Source organism: Hevea brasiliensis, chromosome 15 (assembly GCF_030052815.1).
Source record: "Hevea brasiliensis isolate MT/VB/25A 57/8 chromosome 15, ASM3005281v1, whole genome shotgun sequence".
In the NCBI taxonomy this organism is placed as follows: Eukaryota; Viridiplantae; Streptophyta; class Magnoliopsida; order Malpighiales; family Euphorbiaceae; genus Hevea; species Hevea brasiliensis.
The window spans coordinates 11,459,497-11,483,311 of record NC_079507.1 but is presented as its reverse complement, the minus strand read 5'-3'; positions in this window follow the sequence as shown (position 1 = coordinate 11,483,311).

Sequence of the window (23,815 nt, the reverse complement as noted above, 5' to 3'; positions counted from 1 at the left end):
ATAAAACCAAACCAAGTGGACCAAAAGCTTGCCCTAATCTGGGTGACCTGCAGTCTATTTCTGCAGAATGACCAAATGAACAGTGTTTGGTCATTTGGCCATAACTCAGTGTAGAATGGTCCAATTGACCTGAAATTTTACCAGCAACAAGCTGAGATATAGACCAACAACTTTCATGAAAAAACCTAACCCAAATTATGACCAGAACATATTCAAAAGGTGAGTTGCAGTCACTGTTCATTGCACTATAGATATGGTCAGTCCAGAAATTCTGGACAGAATTTCAATCCAGCAAGTTGTGGTTTTTGGATTATAACTTGAGCTAAAAAACTCCAAATGGAGTGATTCAAAAAGGGAAATGCAACTAGACAAAATAAGGAACAACTTTCATGTTGATCAGTTTGCCAAATTCCCACTGCAAAATTGACCAATGGAACAGTAAAAACAAGGCATAAAAAGTGAAAATTCTGCCCAACTAACATTAAGCTTAGAAATGGTATTGGCAACCAATACCAACAAATTTTGAATGCAAAATGTGGTATGCTGATGATATTAAAACCAATGTACCTATTGCCTATGCAAAAGTCAACATTTTTGTTGACCAATGAATGGAATAGTAACACTAAAACTTAAATTCCAAAAATTGTGAAAGTTTAAAAGTGTAACATGCCCTAGTACATCTAGCAAGATTGGTTTGGATAAGTTGGCATGGCAATAGGGTTCAGTTAGCAGTACTGCACATGGCATTATGCCATTCTGTGATTTTATAGCGTTTAGCCATTCTGACATTGTGTTGATACTTGGCCTTGTGCCTAATATTTATTACAACTCATTAGCTGTTCTGTTGCACACCGGGAGATACATCTGTGACCGATGGTGTGACGGCCCGAGGTACTTGATACCCAGTGCTAATTTACCCGTTTATCTAGTCCAGTCATCCAGTATAGGTTACTTGGGCAATTAAAAATGGAAATGGATAAATTTAATGAAATTATGAATATAACAAATACAAAATAAATAAGATTACCAATAATGATCGAAAAATTGTTTGCATAAGACATCAGAACATGCACTGCATATTTATTTTCTATTATTTCTTTTTATTTTATTATTGGCACCACTAAGCATTATTGCTTAGCGCGTTGCTTTTTGCCATGCGTAGGTTCTGGAGAGACCGACCGAGAGCCCAATAGACCACAGACTGGGTGAGACCTCCTGCAGCTTTGCATAGTATCCGTGTCACCTCACCATCTTTAGTGCATTGGTAGGACACTAGGTTTCATTTTGGTATTTTGTAACTAACTTTTATTTTCTCATGTGTAATTGAGACTTATGTAATGTATTTTGATGTTAATGTAAATATTGGAAATTGTGTTTATGAATGGAAAATTGAGTATTTATTTATTGCTTGTATATGAATACCATGAGAAATGAATGATTAAGAAATGGAAATGTTGTTGAAAAATATTGAGATTTTGATGATGAAATGGAGTTTGGGATTGGTTGAAAATTTTGGAAGTGTTTTTCACAGGTTCCGAAGAACTGTTTCCTCCATTTTTAGCAAGTACTCTGCCGGATTTTCTATAAAATTTTTAGAACCTCAAATACATTATAATTTCAATAAATGACTTAAATGAATTATATTTCACAAATTGTACTTCATAACTTTAAAAAAAAATAAACAGAAAGGAAAAAAATGATTGAATTAAAATAGGGTGTTCCAATACACTGCATGGCATATCTTGCTCGGCTACACTGTAGACGGGTAAGGGGTGTCACATGTAAAATAATTAATTTTATTTTAGTGGCATGTATTATAAATGTTGTAATAATTTTGGTTGTAATTTCATTTATTAGAGGACTTTAAAGTCCATATTCTTGTAAACTCGCCTTGGTATGCCAAGGATTACAATGTAATTGGATTGCAAGAAGATCAAGGAGGTCAAGAGCATTGGTGGGACCAGTGGGAGGAAATCAAGATCAAGGGTTGATTATATACTCCTTCAGTAACTCTTGTAAAATGAATGAATAAAATACACCTAGGAATGCCCTGATTCAATTCTTGGTGGCTCAGAATTGAATCCCTTAGAAAGTCCATGATCATACCATATTATTTATTTTTCCATGTATGCATGAGATGTATGTGAATGTATGCAAGTACATGATATATGCATGCTAATTGGATAATGTGCAAAGTGAGACCATAATAGTAATTAAGTCGGCCACAGAATCTTCCAAGCAAATGATTAAGTTGGAAATGGTATAATTAAAGTAATTATATCATGGCCCTCTATTGAGGCAATTATTTTAAGAAATTTTAAATACTTGCATGTGATGCATTTATTTAAGAGATTGTCCTAAGAATAATTGTTAAGCATAAGATATTGTAAATATGTAAATAGTTGATAGCCAATAATGGATGTGCTTGAGATTTTGAGCATTAGGGGCTAAATAAATAATTGAACCTCACATGAGATGTGATGGGCAAGGAGTTGCTCACTTATAGTTTATTGTAATTCCAATAATGGATGTACCTGAGGATGATCAATAAGACTATAAGAATTCAATCACTCACTAGAAATCCATCCAACTAGGATTTCCGTTTCCTACTTTGGAAGTGTAGGATTCGCCAAGTTAGTGGGAGGATTAATTTAATTAAAAGATCATAATCATTTTGGTTAATTACTTGATACATTTACCAATTAATCTAGTTATTTTCTGCAGTTAATTTTTCTGATAATAATGAGCACACAACAACCACCACCATCCAATATCTTTGTGAGCATACTTGATCACAATAGGTTGACGGAACCTAATCTTTCTGATTGGCTCAAAAATGTAAAACTTGTCCTGAACCTAGAACGTATTAGATATATTCTAGACTCAAAGGTTTTTGGTCCCTTACCTCCAGAGGCCACTCAAGAGGAACTAGACATTTTGGACAAGTGGAAATAGCATGATATGAGAGCCAAATGTTATATGCTTGCTTCAATGACTAATGAGTTACAAAAGCAGCATGAAAATATGCAGAATGCAAATGAGATCCTCCTTCACCTGCAAGAGTTGTATGGAGAGCATAGCAGGAATGCTAGGTATGAGATATCTAGATAGCTATTCCACATGAGAATGTTTGAGGGGCAAAATGTAGGAGATCATGTCCACAAGATGATTTGGCTTATTAAGCAACTGGAACATCTTGATTTTCACATGGATTTCCAACTGCAGACGGATCTGATCCTTCAGTCCCTGCCTGAGTCATTTGGGAATTTTGTGACAAATTTCCATATGACAAAGCAAGAGTGTACTTTGGCTGGGTTGCTTAACATGCTGGTTATTGCCCAAAAGAATATGCCGGGCAATAAAGGAAAAGAGGTGGCTTTGATTGCATCTTCTTCTTCTACTGGAAAGTCCAAAAAGAAGAAGGGCAATAAGAATAAGAAATCTCAAATTCCTGGACCTTCCAAGAAGATAGCCAAACAGAAGGGCAAGACCGAAGCTGACAAAGGCAAGGGAAAGTGTTTCCACTGCCAGAAGGATGGGCACTGGAAAAGGAACTGCCCAGAGTATCTTGCTTCTCTGAAGGACAAGAAGGATAGACCTTCAGAAGGTATGTCTGTGTCTTGTTATTTAGATTCTGATGATACTCATAGTTCATCTACAGCTTGGGTTTTAGATACTGGTGCTAGTTCTCACATTACTTTTGATATGCAGGAACTAGTAAATAGTAGCAGCTTATAGTCACGAGATATTAGACTCCGGGTTGGCAATGGCTCAACTGTTGAAGCTTTAGCCATAGGATCTAAATCTTTATATATGTATGGACATGTTTTGTATTTAAATAATGTTTTGTATGTACCTGATACTTTTAAGAACATCATTTCTATATCTAGTTTGACTAGAAATGGCTATGAATTTCAGTTCACAAATGATGTTTGCAAAATTTATTTTGGAAATAAATATGTTGGCTCGGGTTATATGCATGACTCGGTTATATGCATGATGGACTTTATTATTTAAATAATAATGTTAAATACAAATCTAATGCAAGCAATCTAAATGAATGTAATGCCATGATGAAAATCAACTCAAGTTCAAAATATATTTGGCACTTAAGATTAGGTCATGTTGCGGAAGATAGGATTGCAAAGCTGGAGAAAATGGGGATTTTATCCTCGTTGGGTTCTTAAACTACTCCAACTTGTAAATCCTGCCTTTAAGGCAAAATAACTAGATCACCTTTTATTGGACAGGGGTTAAGAGATGAAAATATTTTGGAACTTATACATAGTGATGTATGTGGTCCATTTAAGGAAATGGCTAGAGGCGGCTTTCATTACTTTATTACCTTTACTGATGATAAATCAAGGTTTAGGTATTTGTATTTGTATTTGATGAAATACAAACATGAATCTTTTGAAAAGTTCAAAGAATTTAAATGTAAAGTAGAAAATCAAACAAGAAAAAGTATTAAAACTCTTCGATCAGATCGTGGAGGTGAATACTTAAGTACTGAATTTGGTGATACTTGAAAGAGCGTGGCATTGTCTCCCAACTAACTCCTCCAAGAACGCCACAATTGAATAGTGTATCTGAAAGGAGAAATCGTACCCTATTAGATATGGTGCGTAGTATGATGAGCTATACTGATATGCCAGTCTCCTTTTGGGGATTTGCATTAGAATCAGCTTTGCATATTCTGAATAGGATTCCATCAAAATCAGTCTCTTTCACACCTTATGAGATATGGCATGGAAGAAAACTGAGTCTTAAGCATGTTAAGATTTGGGGTTGTCCAGCTTATATTAAAAAATTGAACACTGATAAATTAGAAACCAGATCAGAAAAAGGTCGATTTGTTGGATATCCAAAAGAAAGTTTTGGATATTATTTTTATTTGCCTACATCACAAAATGTTGTGGTAAGCAGAGATGCCATGTTTCTTGAGCAATAGTTTATTCAAGAAGGTGGTAAAGGAAGGCAAATAGAGTTAAAATTGGAGAATTTTGACCAACCAACAGATCAAATGGATATAGATCCATCTAGTCAACCTACACCTATTGATAAAACATTTACAATAATTCCTTGCAGATTGACTAGAATATCTCACCCACCAGAGAGATATGGTTTTCTTCATGAAGATGAACAAGAGTTGTTTACTCATGAAGAAATAGATCATGGAGATGATCCTTTTACCTATGAAGAAGCTATATCAGATATAGATTCTTTAAAATGGATTGAAGCTATGAAATCCGAAATTGATTCCATGCATAAGAACCAAGTTTGGGACATTGTTAACCCACCTGAAGGTTTTGTACCTATAGGGAATAAATGGGTTTTCAAAAAGAAAATTGGTTTTGATGGAAAGGTAGAGACCTATAAAGCAAGGCTAGTTACGAAAGGGTTTCACCAAAGGCAAGGAATCGACTATGAGGAGACTTTCTCACCTGTTGCCATGCTTAAATCAGTTAGAATTTTATTAGCAATAGTTGCATACTATGATAATGAGATTTAGTAAATATGTCAAAACAACTTTTCTCAATGGAAACATTGATGAAAACATTTTCATGGAACAACCTAGGGGTTTTGAATTCCAAGATGGTTCCAAGGTATACAAGCTAAAACAATCTATTTGTGGGTTGAAACAAGCTTCGAAGAGTTGAAACATCTTTTTTGATGAAGTCATTAAATCATTTGGTTTTATAAAAAATATGGATGAGCCATGTGTATATAAGAAGGTTAGTGAGAGTGCTGTCACTTTCCTTGTTTTATATGTGGATGACATTTTATTGATAGGCAATGACATAGGTATGTTGACAACTGTCAAGGTATGGTTGTCAAATACATTCTCCATGAAAGACTTAGGGGAGGCAACCTCTATTCTTGGAATTTGCATCTATAGAGATAGAGCAAAAAGACTAATTACTTTATCCCAAAGTCTATACTTAGAAAAAGTGTTAAAGAGGTTTAACATGCTTGATTCCAAGAGAGGATTGTTACCAGTATGACATGGTATCCACCTTTCTAAAGAGATGTCTCCAAAGACACCAGAAGAAAGAGATAAAATGGCCAGGATTCCATATGCTTCATCTATTGGAAGTTTAGTGTATGTAATATTGTGTACTAGGCCGGATATCACGTATGCTATTAGTTTGACTAGCAGGTTTCAATCCAATCCAGGTTTGGAATACTGGATAGCTGTCAAGAATATCCTTAAGTACTTGAGAAGAACTAAGGATTTATTCTTGATTTATGGAGGTGGTGACTTGCAATTGGATGGTTATACTAATTCTGATTTTCAATCAGATATCAATGATAGAAAGTCTACCTCTGGGTTTGTGTTCATTTGTAATGGAGGTGCATTCAGTTGGAAGAGTTCCAAACAGAGTACGACTACTGATTCCACTATAGAGGCTGAGCAAATTGCTGCATCAGATGCTGCAAAAGAGGCTGTTTGGATAAAAAGTTCATGATAGAACTTGCAGTAGTTCCTTCCATTGAGTTAGTAGTTCCTCTCTACTATGACAAGAATAGAGCGGTCATACAGGCTAAAGAACCACGGTCTCACCAGAAATCCAAACACATAGAAAGGCGCTACCACATTATCAGAGAGATAGTTGGGCGAGGCGATGTAGCCATGTAGAAAATAGCATCAGCCGAAAATCCAGGTGATCCATTCACAAAGTCTATGTCACAAACTCAGTTAGACCGACATCTTGAGAAGATGGGTCTAAGATATTGTAGTGAATGGCTCTAGTGCTAGTGAGAGATTGTTAGTAGTATGCCCTAGAGCATATCATTTTGTATGTACATATTTTATTAATAAAAGACAATTTTATTTTTCTGTTTACATAATATATTTATGTGTAATAGAAAATATCCATTGATATTTTGTTAGAAATTCTATTCTTAAGTTGCTAAGAATATGAGTGACAGTATTTCTAGCACAAATATCATAAATTGGTTTACAATCGAGGATACTTCACAAAGGACATGACTTATCCAGAAAGATTATAATCATGTTTGTTCTCAAGGTATTTGTATGAGATATAAATAAGATGGAATGGTGAGTCTCATGCCACATAACAAACATGATAGGCACTTATACATGATAAGTAAGCTAAACCAGTGATGCTTATGACAAGCACATGGAGTTTACTCTTGTTAATTCATTGTCATATATCATATCAGTGCATATAATCTTTAGACATGAGATAACACAGTTATTTTGTATATAGGTAGTTTGAGTTTGATACTGCTTTCATACTTGTACTGTGTATGGGTATATGGGCATGTATTGGCGCCTACTAGTTATATATGGAGATAGGTGTTGATCAGGATGGAATCCGTTACCCTAAGTAAATAGGGATAAAATCTTATATTAATTTAATTGTTCTTGATGTTTCAAGTTCCTGGCCAGGACAGACAAATTTAGTCAGAAAAGAGTTACTGACCAGAAAATCTAATCAATCAAGAACTGGAATTAAAAGAGAACATAATGTTCATAGCAAATGGGATTTGAAATTAACCATGACTTCAGCTTGAATTGAGATTTTGTAACGGAGAGATTCTAGTACATGGTAACATATGATTAAATGTTCATTTAAGGTATTCTTTATTACTGATTGGGTGGCCATGGCATACTATGCTAAGTGTCAACCATGGTCAATGAGATGCCTGAAATGATTTAGAGAAACCATTTACGGTAAGAAAGAGTTGTAATAATATTAAGAGTTAATATCATTTCTCATTGCCAATAAGTAATGAGCCTAGTAAGTCACACATCTACACAAGCTAATCATCATTTAAAATGTGATTTAATTAATTAATTAAAGAGTTTAATTAATTAATTGAAGACGTTTGGTTTGCAATAAGATTGCAAAGTCCCTAGCATGACTTGAAACCAAATCTAGGTTATTGGATGTATAGTATAAATTAAATTTATATTTAATTTGATTAAATATGAATTTAATTATGAGAAATTAATTAATGGAGATTAATTAATTAATTAATTTATTTATATTTAATATAAATTGATTTAAAGAGGAGAAATTATGATTTTGGGTTAAGAACTCAAATTAAAGAGTAAATGCAAATTGGTCTTTTCAAATGGTGACATGTGGCACCATGAGATGGTGACACATGGCACCATATGATCTTGCAACTTGTCTTCTTATGATGGAAGACCACATGTCATGATTTAAATAGAGCTTGACACTTAGCTTCATAGGATTAAATCAAATAATAATAAGATGGGATCTTGTGATAACATGTGGCAAGGGAGTTAGGGTTTGACCTAAGTATATAAAGAAAGGTTATAAAGAAAAATTAGCTACTCACTCATTCTTTCATGTTAGACAACAACATGGAGTTCTCTTCTCCTCTTCAATTTCTCAATTGATTCAAAGGAAAAAACTTAGATTTCCACTTGAATTAAATTATTAGAAGTGTTTCTAACACCCAATACATTCATACAACCTTCACAAAGCATAAATCCCATCTCAAAATTGGTTGACAAGGCTTGAGAAGTCAATCTAGGGGCTGCCATTGCAACTTTGGTATATGCTTGTGGTGGACAAACTAGAGGAACAACATTTGGGGTCCTAAGAACATCCTAAGAGGCTTCACTTGTGCATCAAGAGGTTAGTACCTAAAAAACCCTCTTTTAGTTAGGGTTTAATTGAATTAAATGTTAATTCATAATCTTTAATGGCAAATAAAATTTTAATGCATGCTAAAATATGTTTTGGTATGCAGTTGGGCATTGGAAATTGATTAGGATCATAAGACACTTGGTATGATGCATGTAACCTTAGAAATAATTTTTGAAATTCAAAGTTCTAATGCCCTTTATTCACGCTTCCACTCCTTCATACCTAACTGGGAGAAATGCCACATCATGGTAAAAGAAGGCATAGTTCTTCGTCACCTGGTATCAAAAAGAGGCATAGAGGTGGACAAAGCAAAAAATCGAAATCATAGAGCATATGCCACCTCTAACAGCAATAAAAAAAGTGTAAAGCTTTTTGAGACATGTAGGATTCTATAGAAGATTATCAAAGAATTCTCCAAAATAGCTAAGTCATTGACAAACTTACTAAATCAAGATGTACCCTTTGATTTTGATGAAAGATGCCTTACTTCTTTTTGCAGGATAAAGGAAGCACTAATCTCTGCACCAATAATGCAACCTCTAGAATGGGACTTACCATTTGAGATCACGTGTGATGTAACTATGCAGTAGGAGCAGTTCTTGGGCCAGGAAAGACAAGAAGGTCCATGCTATCTACTATGCTAACAAAACACTTGATGATGCACAAGTTAATTATGCAACTATAAAAAAGGAGTTTCTGGCTGTTGTATTTGTAATTGACAAATTTAGATTCTACCTAGTTGGATTAAAAGTCATTATATATATAAACCATGCAGCTCTTCGATATCTCTTGAACAAGAAAAAAGTAAAACCAAGACTAATCTGATGGATACTTCTTCTACAGGAATTTGACTTGGAAATTAAAGATAAAAAGGGAGCAAAAAATATAGTAGCGAATCATCTCTCTAGGCTGAAGCAAGAAGAAAGGGGCAACATGACTGACGATGAACTAATAGATGACTCCTTTCTAGATGAGCACCTCTTATCCATAACTCAACCCCCATGGTTTGCAAACATAGTTAATTATCATGTATGCAGAGTGCTACCACCGAATATGTCCTATCAGCAGAGAAAGAAGTTCTTATATGATATAAAGGACCATAGTTGAGAAGGGCCTCTGTTGTATAAGTGATGTAATGATGGCCTCATTAGAAGATGCATTTCAGAGGAGAAAGTAGAAAACATACTCCGGCATTGTCATTCCTCACCTTATGGAGGATACTTTAACATAACAAAGACTGTAGTAAAGATGATGCAAGCATGTTTTTATTGCCCATCCTTGTTTAAAGATGTAAGAAACTTTGTAATTACATGTGATCAATGCTAAAAGACTGGGAAGATATCCAGAAGGAATGAGATGCCCTTATATGAAATACTTAAAGTTGAGCTTTTTGATGTATGGGGATAGACTTTATAGGTCCATTCCTATCTTTGCTTGGAAAAGTATATCCTAGATGGTGTGTATTATGCATCCAAATTGATGGAAGCAATAGCCTCACTAACCAATGATGCAAAAGTGATTATCAAATTCTTGAAGATGTACATCTTTACAAGGTGTGGAATGCCAAGTGCCATAATCAGTAATGGGGGAAATCACTTATGCAATAGCCAATTTGAAGTACTACTCAGAAAATATGGAGTGACTCATAAAGTGGAAACACCATACCACCCACAAATAAGCGGGCAATAGAGGTTTCAAATAGGGAGCTGAAAAGAATACTTGAGAAAATATTAAATCATTCATAAAAAGATTGGTTCGTGGAACTTGATGATGCACTATGAGCCTATTGTACAGCCTTTAAAACACCTATTAGAACTACCCCTTTGCATATAGTGTTTGAGAAATTGTGTCACCTCCCTATCGAGCTTGAACACAAGGCTTATTAGACAATAAAAACATTGAAGTTTGACTTGAAGAGTTTTGGAGAAAAGAGGTTTTTATAACTCAATGAATTAGAAGAAATTAGGCAAAATGCCTATGAGAATGTAAGGTTTATAACGAAAGGACAGGGAACTAGCATGACAAGCATATAACAAGAATAGAAATCAAAGATGGAGACTTTGTCTTGCTATTCAACTTTAGATTAAAGCTATTTCCTGGAAAGTTGAGATCTAGATAGTCCGGACCTCTCAAAGTCCTACAAGTCTTCCCTCATGGAGCAGTAGAGGTATGGAGTGTGACATCAAGAGCATTCAAAGTCAATGGACAATGCCTAAAGCCATACTTCTTTGGAGAACCTATTAGGAAAAGAGCAACACACTTCCATCCACCTACCCCTCAATAAGCCAACAATATAAACAAGCACTCTTTAGGAGGCAACCCAAGTTTTTAAAGCCTTAATTTCTTCTGCTTTTGTAACCTTTTCTTTTACTGCATACCCCTAACCAAGCTCTAACCTTGAATTATTTCAAGTGAAGAGAGGAAAAGCAAGGATCTGAAAGAAGGATAGACTGGAACTGTAACACCCCTATGTTCGGTAGTGCATTCTACTGTTTCGATGACCAGTGTCGGTCCGGACAGCTAGAATGCCTAGAACTACATTTAAACATTAGTGAGGAGACATAAAATAATGAAATACAATAAAAAAAAATACAAGAAAAATAAAGGAAAAATAATAGCAATGAAATGTAACCAAGTTAAACGAGCCGAGAACCTTAGCTATGGGTGACCGCACCGGAAAGTTGCGGCGTGGACCGTTGACTAGCCTTAGACCGTGGAGAACCTTGAAAAATATTTTTAAGACTTAAATGAACATCTATTGAAGTATAAATGTCATTAGAAATATCAAAGAAAAATTAATTAATTAGTACAAAGAAAAACGAGAAATCAAGAAAACGACAAAACTCGGTGTTACCGAAAAATCGGGAATACAACCCGAATAGGGGCATCATGGTCATTTGACACCTAGAGTTGACTTATGACCTAAATGTCCATGAAAAACAAATAGTATTAAAATTTAAAAATGCCATGAAAAATTAGAAATCATATATATATAATAATTAAGGAATATTAAAGGGGTGTAATTAGAATTTATTAAAGTTAATTATTATAATGATTAAAGTTAATTAGTGGAGCATTAAGTAAGATTTAATGGGATATAAAAAGGGCCATAGTGGATAGATTTCTCCACTTAAAGTCATCTTCAACCTTCATTTCTTCTTCTTGCCGAATTATTCCACTCCCATAAAACTCCATTGCCACACCTTGCATGGAGCTTCACTCTACCATGATCAAGCCCTAGTTCCTTCAAAAGTTCTTCACTAAACCTTGTCTACAAACCTTGGGCAGAAATAAGGGAGCAAGAAAGATAAGTTTTGGTGAGGTTTTGAAGAAGTCCAAAAGAGGTAAGTAGGTGTTTTCAATTCTTGTTTCATTAAAAGTGTAACTAAGGTTGTGGGTAGTTGAATTATGGAAGAAATTTGAGGTTTGATAAGTATTGGTGATGGAGTATTTTGGCAGCCATGAAATCTCACCATGAATAGCTTGTCCTCACATGTAAATGGTTGTTTGGATGTTGATTTAAATGTTTAATTGTATTGAAGTTGAATTCCATGTGTAAAGTTTGATTTGTAAGCTTGAAAAGTGAAAATGGAAGTTGATGGGTATGTGTAAACTCGTGGCAGCCTCATGAAGAAGATTGAAGTGTTTAAGTTCATGAAATATTGTTGAATTATGTTACTTATGGTGGCAGCATGTGTATGTGAATAATTGTTTGGATTTGGACATGTAAATGGGGTATGTTCATGTGGTTAAATTGTGTAAATGGACTTTGGAAAATTATGTGTTAAAGTGTGTATATTGAGAATGGTTACAAGCTGTCCAAAATGACCAAAATGTGTTGTTAAGTGTGTTAATGGGATGGTACAAACCAAAATTGGCATGAATGAGTTAGCTTGATAAGTATAGAATGTGTAATTGGTAAGTGATGAACAATGTATAATAGGACAATGTACATTTTATCTTAGAACCTTAAGTGTGTGACTCCAATTGGTATGAGACCAATTAGAGGTGAAACTAGGCACAAAATGTGCTAACTTTCATGAAGGAAGCTTACCTAAATTCTGCCTAGAAGGTGACTTGAAAAATGACTAAATCCGGATTATTGACTTGAAAGCTTGAAAATTGACCATTTGGGCAGCAGTTAGTGTTTTGACCATAACTTACTCAAAACAAGTCCAATTGACCTGAAATTTTTACCATGAATAATTTAGACATAGATCTACAATTCTTATGAAGACATCAAGCCCAAAAATGGCCAGAACTAAGCCAAATAGCTTGCACAAGTTCAGGTACCAAAACTGGCCGAACCAAAAGTGACCTAAAAATAACCTAAGCCTACCATTTTAGTGCATTTTGTCCAACAATGGTAAATTGACCATATCTTGGTCTACACAACTAAGAATGACCTAAAATTTTGCCCTACAAGTTTGTAGTTTGAACCGAAACTTGAAAATCGAGAGAACTAGGTCGTCCGGCTAGGTCAAAATAATACACCGAAATCCAGTAAATTGTAATAAAATGCAATACATTTGGAAATAAAATTGGTAACATATACCAACACTAAAGGGCTATAAAATGTGATATATTGGTAACATTAGAATGTATCAAGGGTCAACATTATAGGTTGACTAATGAAATGAATTGAAGGGAATAGTACCAAGAAAATTTAAATATTGAATTTTATTGTTAGAAACAAATTCATTGAGCACTGAAATACTTTAAATTGTGTGTTTCAGTTGAAAACGATATTGAGAAGCGTAAGGAACACTGAGTCAGGGCTGAGAGGCATATATCAAAGGTTTGTGCATAATACTTTTTATATTCACTGCTTTTACCAGAAAATTTATTTGGAGAAATGAGTTATGAATAATTTTTTATTGTTTTAGCTTTGAGAATTTTATTTGGAAATTATTGTGTTGCCTACTTTGCAAATGGAAATTTTGAGATAAAATATGATTTGTGGTTTGTATGAAATATTTAAATATTGTGATTTGGAATCATTTTGATTCACACTTGGCATGACAATATTACTATGTTCCTCTCCATTTATGGGGTGAGTGTGATTATATTCCTCCCTCTTTGACTTGCCAGTCTGAGGTGAGTGTGGATGAGTTCTTATCATCTAGCTAGCTTCATCCCTCATTGATTTCGATTAGTGGGGTGAGTGTGCCTTGTCATGATGTACACATGGCATGTTCGTAAAAATTTGTGTCATGGCCTAAATTGTGTTATTGATTGGCCAAAACTGTGTTATTCAGTTATTTGATCAAATTGTGTTATTGATTGGCAACACTGTATTATTCAGTTATTTGATCAAATTGTGTTATTGATTGGCAACACTGTATTATTCAGTTATTTGATCAAATTGTGTTATTGATTGGCAAAATTGTGTTACTCAGTTATTTGATCAAATTGTGTTATTGATTGGTAAAACTGTGTTACTCAGTTATTTGATCAAATTGTGTTATTGATTGGCAACACTGTGTTATTCAATTGTTTGATCAAATTTGTATTCTATGAGCTTTGAAAAATTGTGAATTGTTTGGATGGTAAATTGTCAATAAAAGTTTTACATACCACATTTTAAATTGTTATTGTACACCACTGAGTAAATTTTACTCAGCGATAGCTTTTCATTGCTGTCGCAGGTAGACAGACTGACAGGGCAGCAGACTAGGCTGCTAGTGCTACATTGAGAGTTCATCGGGTATATTGAGTATACCATATTTTACATTTTATATTGTAATGTATGTTCACTGTATGTATATATTATTCTTGGTTTTGAACAGTTGTAAATTAAAATTGTACATTAAAATTATACATTAAAGTTGTAAACTAAATTTATAAATTATTTTGGCTTCTAAATATTGTGATATATTTCTTTTATCTCAGCTTTTGAAAATACTGGAAAATTATTAAGGATTTGAGTTGACAAATGTTGAGAAACTTATTGTGTTGATTGGAGTTTGGGGATTGAACAAAATATTGGAAGTGCTTTTTACAGGTTTTTGAAGAACTATTTTATTCAAAATACAGATGGCACTCTGCCAAAATTTTTACAGAAATTATTAATACTTCAAATGTGTTATCTGGTTTCATTTCAGTTAAAATTTTTTTTTTTAACACCTGTAAATAGTGCTCACCACTTTGTAAAGAAGTAAGAAAATGTTTAAAATCCCTTGTAGTGTATTTAATGGGTTATCAGTAGACAAAGTTAGTCATTCATTAGGTATACTACGGGATCATGTTATGCCTTACAGAGGGGTAGGGTGTGACAGGAACAAGGGAATAAAACCATGTAGGAGAAGTGGATTTCAATCAGGGAAGTTTCCTTATTTGCTAATTTTATGCAGTATTGACATACTTAGAATTGAATTAGCATAATCGAAATTAAATAGGGTATCATTATGCATATAAAGTGTTATTTTATAGAGTTTTCAGTAGCTAGGTAGTGAAACACAACCTAATGCATCTTGAAGAACCAAAGAAACTCAAAAATCCAAAGTCCAGAGGGTTACATGAGGCACCCATGCCTCAAAGCACACCTTATGTAACCTAAAAAATTCTTAGATAAAAAGGAAAAAAGCACTATAAAATGTTACATGGGATACCCCATGCATATGCATGCCCCATGTAACCATGAGCTTGAAAAGCAAGTTTAAATTATGGTCCAAAAAGTCACACAAGGTAACCCATGTAACCTTACACAAGCCATGTAATGGATCGAGGAAAAAAAAATAAAAATTATATATATATATATATGTATGTATGTGTGTATATATATATATATATATATATATATATATATATATATATACACACATACATATACATATACTTATATACACACATATATATAAATATACATGAGGTGAACCTGTAACGATACACAACCCCATGTAAAAGTTACAGCCATCTTTTTAAATTTGTTTTGTTTCGCATGAAAAGGCACAATCTTTCATAAACCGACTGCCATACCTTATTTAAACCCCAAAACCCTTCCCAAACATTACATCTACACTTCTCTACCCCTTTAAATTCTCTTAAATTTCTTTCCCTCACAAAACTCTCTTCCAAACCCTAGATTTAAGAATCACATCGCTTCTCCATGGCTCCAACGAAAAGAGGAGATCATCGTCCCTCTTCCTCCTGTGTAGGAAATAATTCACCCTTCCCTCCATCACACCTAAGAACAAGACAAACAAGAAGGGAGGAGAAATAACCCCAACACCAACCACAACCCTAACCCCAATAATAACAACCACAAGCACCATCAAGGGCACCACCGCATTAAAACTTTGAATTGGCATGGTCATTCAAAGATGCACACCATAAAGCTCTTACCCTTTAACTTTTAGAACACAAGATAACCCCTACTAAATATCTTAATGACGGTTTCTTATAGTAGATGTGGATAAGGGCACGGGTAAACACTTATTTGCATAACATAGGATGGGAATGCTTTGCCACATTATGATTCCTTACTTATCGAGACCTCACATTGGAATTTTTAAGGAGCTTCCAAGCCAACCTGTGGGCTATGGAGAGAGTGGACAGAGGACAGATCTAGTTTCAGCTTCTAGTGGGCTACACATTAAACATGGATGATTTCAATGCCATATTTGGGTTTGACAGCACTGGCCTCCAAGAAATCCCACTCAACAGGGCGAACTACAACAGCGTCACTTTTTAGAGAACCATCACCCTAAATGCATAGGAGTATCATCACAGCAAATCCAAATCCACAGGGCTTGCAAATCCAGCATTGTGATATCTTCACTGCCTCATAGCTCATACCATTATAAGGTAAGGAGATAGCATAAGCATGGTGAATGCCAATGAGTTATTATTTCCTTGGTGCAGGGTTCATAAGCAGAGATGCAGTACTAGATATTTCCTTTGCCAGCACTTCATGAGGATATCTCACCAGACAACTAGACACATAGTGAATGGTGGCCTCATCACTACCATAGCAATGCACTCAGCCTTATCACTGCCATAGCAATGCACTATGGTTTCATTCCTGCTTATGTATGATTGCGTCCTATCACAGGAATGACCAAGATAAATGTAACCATTTGCATCTCCATGGGCATCTGCAGAAGGGTAGGAGACACATGCCTCCTTATAGATGAACATGGGAATGTAATACATAGAGCACAACCATAGAAGCAAGGTAAGCCATCGGAGGCACAACAGTCACTAAAGGAGGAACAACCTATGGAGCAATAACAGTATGAGGGTCTAGACCCAATGCTCCAAGCATCACCAGCCTGAGTCCCACCCTTCACACCACCCCTTACTAATCTTGTCCTTACATACATTTAGAGGATGGAGCACAACTTCACCCAATGCTTTGGAGACTTAGAGAACAGCGTCTAGGAAGCACATAACAAACTAGATATGCTCTTAAAGAGACAGGACAAGAGTGGACCCTCCTCACCTTTAGAGTCATTTTAGACTAGGATTCTTAGATTAGGCCACATTATGGATTTTGTATAAGGATAGTCTTAGTTCTAGTTTTTTTATTCAACTTCAGTACATTCCACACACACACACACACACACACACATGTTTTGCTTCCTTTCTTAATAGTGCTTTATTAATTTTCATAGCTTGTATATTATATTATGTTGCCATTGAGAACAATGTCAAGTGCGAGTTTAGGAGTGTGTATGCAATTTTCTTGCATTTCATGCATTTTAGTTAATATTCGCATTTGCAATACCTTTTCATGCCTTTACTATACTTATGTATCAAACTCCACAAAAATCTTTTGAAATTTTTCATGCTTTTATTAGGAATATGACTAAAGCTCAAATTTGCAAATAGTTCGTCTCTCATGGGATAATGGAATGAATATACTGGATAGGCTAAAAGATTTGATGTATTGTTTGTAAAAGACCTATTTTCTAAATGAGACTAGACTAATTCAAACTAATTCATAATTATTAGTTTGTCATATTGAATTTGTAAAGCTAGGAGACAATTCTTGGAATATGAACAAGCTTAGATATATCCCACCAACCCTATAATGAATTTCTTTGATCTATTGATGAAATCCTAGCATGCACTTGAGAAAGAGATGATTTAGGCATTCTTTGTTGTTAACCTCATTAAAGCCTTAGCCACCCTTAATTAAAATTATCCCTTGCAGCCAATTTGATTCTATATTTTTACCTTTATATATTCTTTGTTAACCCATAGTAAATACCTAGCCCTTAGCCCAAATACCTATCCTAACCCTATGAGAAGAGTCAAAATGCAAAATAAAAAGCATATTAGGTATACAAAGGGATAAAGAAGGAGTAAGTGAAAACTTAACACAAGTATACTATAAAAATAAATAAAATAAAATAAAATAAAAAGAAAGTACACTTCCAAACTTGTAAAAAGAATGAGTTTAGGGGTAAGCACCAAAATGAGACAAAAGGCATAGAAAAAAGCCAATTCAAATGCAGAAAGTCCTTAAAAGAGAAGCACACTTGGCCTTAAGAAACAAATTGCAAAAGGTTATTTTTCCCCATTTGCAAAAAGAAAGTCAAATTTTAGTGTGCATTTATGTTTTGCAAGGTGTTAATTCTCATCTTTTGCATTCCTTAAATCCTTTTTTATTGGTAGCCATATTATCATTCTAAGACCCCATTACAACCTTATAAAAGACCTTTTGATCTTTTGAAAAGTGCATGCTATATTAGTAGAGATAGAGAATTGAGGCATCCAATGGGCTTGAGAACACAATTCTTTCAATTATACATGATAGAGGAATTCTAAATTAGTGATTGTTTCTTGAATCTATCTTAATGAGACAATTTCTTTGTGACTTATTAAGAGTTTTATAATTGGAATGAATTGTTGGCACTTCATGAAAAAGATGAATTTCTAGCAAGCAATAGTTGATTCTTTTATGCCTTAAAGGAAAGGAATTGGAATGTGGATGTTGAAAGTTCAATTGTATGCAAATTGAGTTTTTGGTGTAATTCTAGGAAAACAAAAGAAACCCTAATGTGTTTTTGAGTTTTAATTTGCTTGAGGACAAGCAATTGTTTGAGTTTGAGAGTATTGATACACTTGTATTGTATTGCATTTCATGAGTATTTAGTTAGTTAATTGCATGATTTCCTATAAGTGAAGGAGTGGAAGCATGGTAATTGGTGAATTGGAGCATTGAATTTCGAAAATTTTCTTCTAGAGTTTCATGCATCATGCCACATCTCTTATGTGCCTAATTAATTTCAATGCTCAATTGCATATTAAAATACTTTTAATATGTATTAGGATCTTCATTTGCCATTCAAGATTGTGAATTAACAAATTAATTCAATTAAACCCTAATTTGAAAGAGGAATTTGGGCACTAACCTCTTTGATGCACTATGGATGCAATTGACACCTTTAGGAAGCTCCTAGGACCCCAAGTGTTGTCTCTCTAGCTTGTTCACACTAAGATCACCAATGGGCAGCCCCTAATTTTGCTTCTCAAGTCTTGTTAACCAATTATAATTTGGAGTTTTGCTTTTAGAGATGTTATATGTGTATATAGGACACTAGAAATAATTTCTTGCAATTTAAATTTAAAGGGAATGGAGTGATTCTCTTTGAATTGATGAGAAAGCAAGAAGAGGAGAGGGAGAGAATGGGCTTCCGCCACTTTTAGAGAAGGAAGAAGAATATGTTTATTCTTCTTTTTTTCCTTTTATAATTAGGTCAAATAATCACTTAATCCCTTTGCCACATGTCACCATTAGAATGCATCTTTATTTTTAATTAACTTAGTCTCATTAAGCCAAGTGTCAAAGCTAGAATTAATCTTGACTTTGATCATCTTGCATGATAGAAAGACAAATGGCAAGCTTATATGGTGCCACATGTCACCATCTCATAGTGCCACATGTTACCATGTGAAATGACCAAATTACCTTTATGTTTTAATTTTGAGTTCTCAACCTAAAATCATTATTTCTCCTCTTCTAATCTGTCACACCTTATCCCTCTGTAAGGCATAACATGATCCCGTAGAATACCTAATGAACTACCAAACTTCACCTACCAATAATTCATTAAGTACACTACAAGGGATTTTAAAAACTATTTTCTTACATTTTGAAAGTGGTGAGCATTTTGGTAGGAATTAACATCATTTATTCAAAGCTTAAATACTAGTAAAAATTTTGTCCTTTTTTTTTTCTCTGCAAATTTTATAAAAATTTCGGCAGAGTGCCGTCTATAGTTTGAGAAAACAGTTCTTCAAAAACCTGTAAAAAGCACTTCCAATAAATTTTTTTTTTCCTAACTCCCAACCTCTAAATATTCTCAAGTCAATACATCTCAAAATTCTCAAAACAAATTATTTCATATCATTCCATCAATATTGTATGCACAAATTAACTTTACAGATATAAAATCCAAAAATAATATTATTACAATTTATTATACAACTGCTCACTTTACATTGATACTTATGACATTACAGTATTTACATCAAAATAATTATAAGGGTATAAAATAATACCCGTACAAAAGGGATCAAGAAGTTCTTGTCAATCCCGCAGCTCACTCTGCTGCTTTCTCCTTGCTCTTATCTGCAATAGTAAATTAAACTATCGCTGAGTATAAAAATACCCAGTAGTGCACAATAAAAAATTTGAAATACAATACATAAATCATTCATTGCCAAAACACAATTTAAATATTTCTCAAATTATCAAAGCTCATAATAACACAATTTAGTCAAATAATTTAACAACACAGTGTTGCCAATTCATACACAACTTAAGCCATGACACAAAATTTCTGATCAATGCCGCGTTGTACACCACAACAAAGCAATCTACAACCTCACTAATCAAAATCAATGAGGGAGGTGGCTAGTTAGCTAATGAGTACTCTTCCGATCTATAACCTCAACTGGTAAACCAGAGAGGGAGGAAAGATAACCGATCTCACCCCATAAATGGAGGAGGAATAATAAGATACTGTCATGCTAAGTGTGAATCAAAAATCAATTTCAAACATTTTATTAAAATGATTCGTGAGAAATCCAATAAATTTCCAAAGTCATAATTTCATTCACAAGATGGCAACACAATTCATAATTAACTTCAAATTTTCATAAATCACACTAAATCAATTTTTCAATGACAAAAGGCTCAAAAAAGGTTTATTGTGCACAAACTTGACGTGAGTCGCCTCTAGGCCTTTACTCAGTCTCTCAGAGCTTCCAAGTCTTTTTTAGCTGAAACACACAGTTTCACAGTGTTTCAGTAAGACAAAATTGCTAAATTTTTAGTTTTAGTGTCTAAGGTTGCACTGTTTCATTGGTCACTTTTCTGTTGGAATTTAGCAAAACTTCCTTCATAGAAAATGTTCCCTATTATTATAAGTTTATTCTCCTTTTTGAATCACTCCAATTGGAGTTTTGTAGCTCAAGTTATATCCAAATTACGGTTACTGTTCATGTTGCAGAATTTAGTTCTATAGATTTATTGATCCAACTTCGTTCGGTAATTTGATAAAGTTAAGTGCATAATTTGGTCTAATTTTCTTCATATGAAATGTTATACTATGCCTTAGGTTTCCATTGGTTCAAGATTCACCTAAATTGGAGTTTTCTAGGGAGAGTTATAGCCATTGAAACTTTACTGTTCATATGGTAAATCTGCAGTCTGCAGATTTAGTGATCCAAATTTGCTCAGTAATTTGATTGGGTTAATGGCATAATTTGAGTTGGTGTTCTTCATGAAAGTTTTAGGTCTATATCTCATCTAACCACTGGTAAAATTTCAGGTCATTTAGACCTGCCTAGCTCGAGTTATGACCAAATAAATAAACACTATTCATTTAGTCAGTTTATACAGGGCAGCCTGCAATTTTTCAACTTTGGTCAATTTGTTCACTAGGTTTTGGTCACTTTTTGAGCATGCTTCCTAAATGAAAATTTTGTCATTTAGTGCCTATTTTCATTCCCAATTGGTCCCATACCAATTGGACTTGTAAAATTTCATTTTTGGTCCCTCAAAGTTGACTTTTGGTCATGGTGCATATCCAATCCGAATTTGGCTTTGATTCATACCCTTCTAACACACTTAATTAGGTCACAAATGACCATTTCTCACTTCCCATTAGGTTAAAAACACCATTTACAAATTTCTCACATTTTTGGTCTCCAAACCCTATTGTCCAAAACCCTAAGTTTGTCCAATCTTCACAATTCATGTAATCTAAATATACAATTCACATATATAACATCTATTCACCAAGATTTCATGTTTAACCTAACTAAATACCATCAAAACCTTAGGGTTCCATGGCTGCCACACTCTCTCTTCCCTTATTTAAGCATGGTTTCCTTTATTTCTAATGCAATTTCATCACACATAAACTTAAATTCATGAATTCAATAAGAATCTAAACTTGAAGTTGCACTTACCTCAATTTGTAGACTCCCTATTTCTTCACTTCTCCAAGTTTTCTCTCCCTTCTTGTTCCCAAAGTGTTTATCTAGGTCTAAGGGTAAGATTTAATGTTGGGATTTAGGGGATTTATGGAAAGGAACCAAAGAGTTCAAGCTTTTGTTCCTTAAAAATGGTGGAAGAAAAAATGAGAAAGAGAGGAGAGAAAATTGGGGCGGCACTTAGGAAGAAGAAGACCAAAAAATGATTTTTTTTCATTTCTTTTTTGTTATTTTATGTCTCATTAACAAGAATTGACTTGGTCAATTTGGGTAGGCAAATTAAAATTGTATTTTGACATCATGATGATGTCATTCAATGAGGTAAGCATGAGTTAATAAACTTTTTTCAATTTTCTTTTTCTTTTATATTTATTTTTTTCATTAGTTCTTTAATTTAATTCCCGACTCCAAAATTTTTCTTTCTCCGATTTTATTTGACAGTTAGGTCAGGAGTCAACTCTCAGGGTCAATTGACCAAATTGCCCCTCGCCGGTTCATCCCGGTTGGCAATTAATTCCATATTTCTTTCGGCTCCCTGACCTAATTATTTGACTGGCTTAACAGTTCTTTTTCTTGATTTTCTCTTTTCCATTGTGTTCGTAATGGTCCTAAGGACAGCGGCATCACATTTTACTGTTCGAAATTTGAGTTCAAAATGACTTCGCAGTCGTTCCCGAGAAGGTCACCCATCACTGTGACTCTCAGCTCGTTTAACTTCTTATTATCTGTTTTTCTTATTTATACTTAACTAATTAGACATTACTAATTATTTGTGTTTATGGTTTATCTAGTTGTCTTAAGTGTGGTTCTAATCCCCTTAATTGTCCGGACCGACACCGGTCACCGAAACAATAAAATATACCAGGTTATACAAATAGGGGTGTTACAATTCTCCCCCCCCCCCCCCCCAAAATAAATTTCGTCTCAAAATTTTACCTAGTATCAATCTCTGAACAGTTGTGGGTGCTGTCTCCTCATGTCCTCCTCTCGTTCCCAAGTAGCCTCCTGGCCTGAATGATGGTTCCACAGCACTTTTACCAATGGTATCTGCTTATTCCGTAGCTGCTTCACCTCATAAGCCAGAATCTCTATGGGTTCTTCTTTATATGTAAGGTCTAGATTCACTTCAATTTCCTCTACTGGTAGTACATGAGATAGGTCTAATCGATACCTCCTCAACATAGGCACATGAAAGATATTATGTGTCTTCTCCAACTCTGGAGGTAGTGCCAAACGATATGCCAAAGGACCCACTCTTTCCAGAATCTCATATGGCCTAATGAAACGAGGACTCAGTTTCCCCTTTCTATCGAATCTCATAATTCTCTTCCAAGGAGAAACCTTGAGGAAAACTTTTTCACCCACTGCATACTCAATTTCCCTTCTCTTCATATCAATGTAGGACTTCTAATGGTCTGATGTAGTCTTAAGTCGATCTCTGATCACTCTAATTTTCTCCTCAGTTTGCTGAACAATTTCGGGTCCAATCATATTTCTTTCACCCATGTCATCCCAACACAACGGGGTTCTACATTTTCTGCCATACAAAGCTTCATGTGGAGGCATCCCAATGCTTGATTGGTAGCTGTTGTTATAAGCAAACTCAATCAAAGGCAAGTGTATGTCCCAACTGCCCTCAAACTCAATCACACAAGCCCGTACCATATCCTCCAAGATCTGAATTAACCTCTCAGACTGGCCATCTGTCTGTG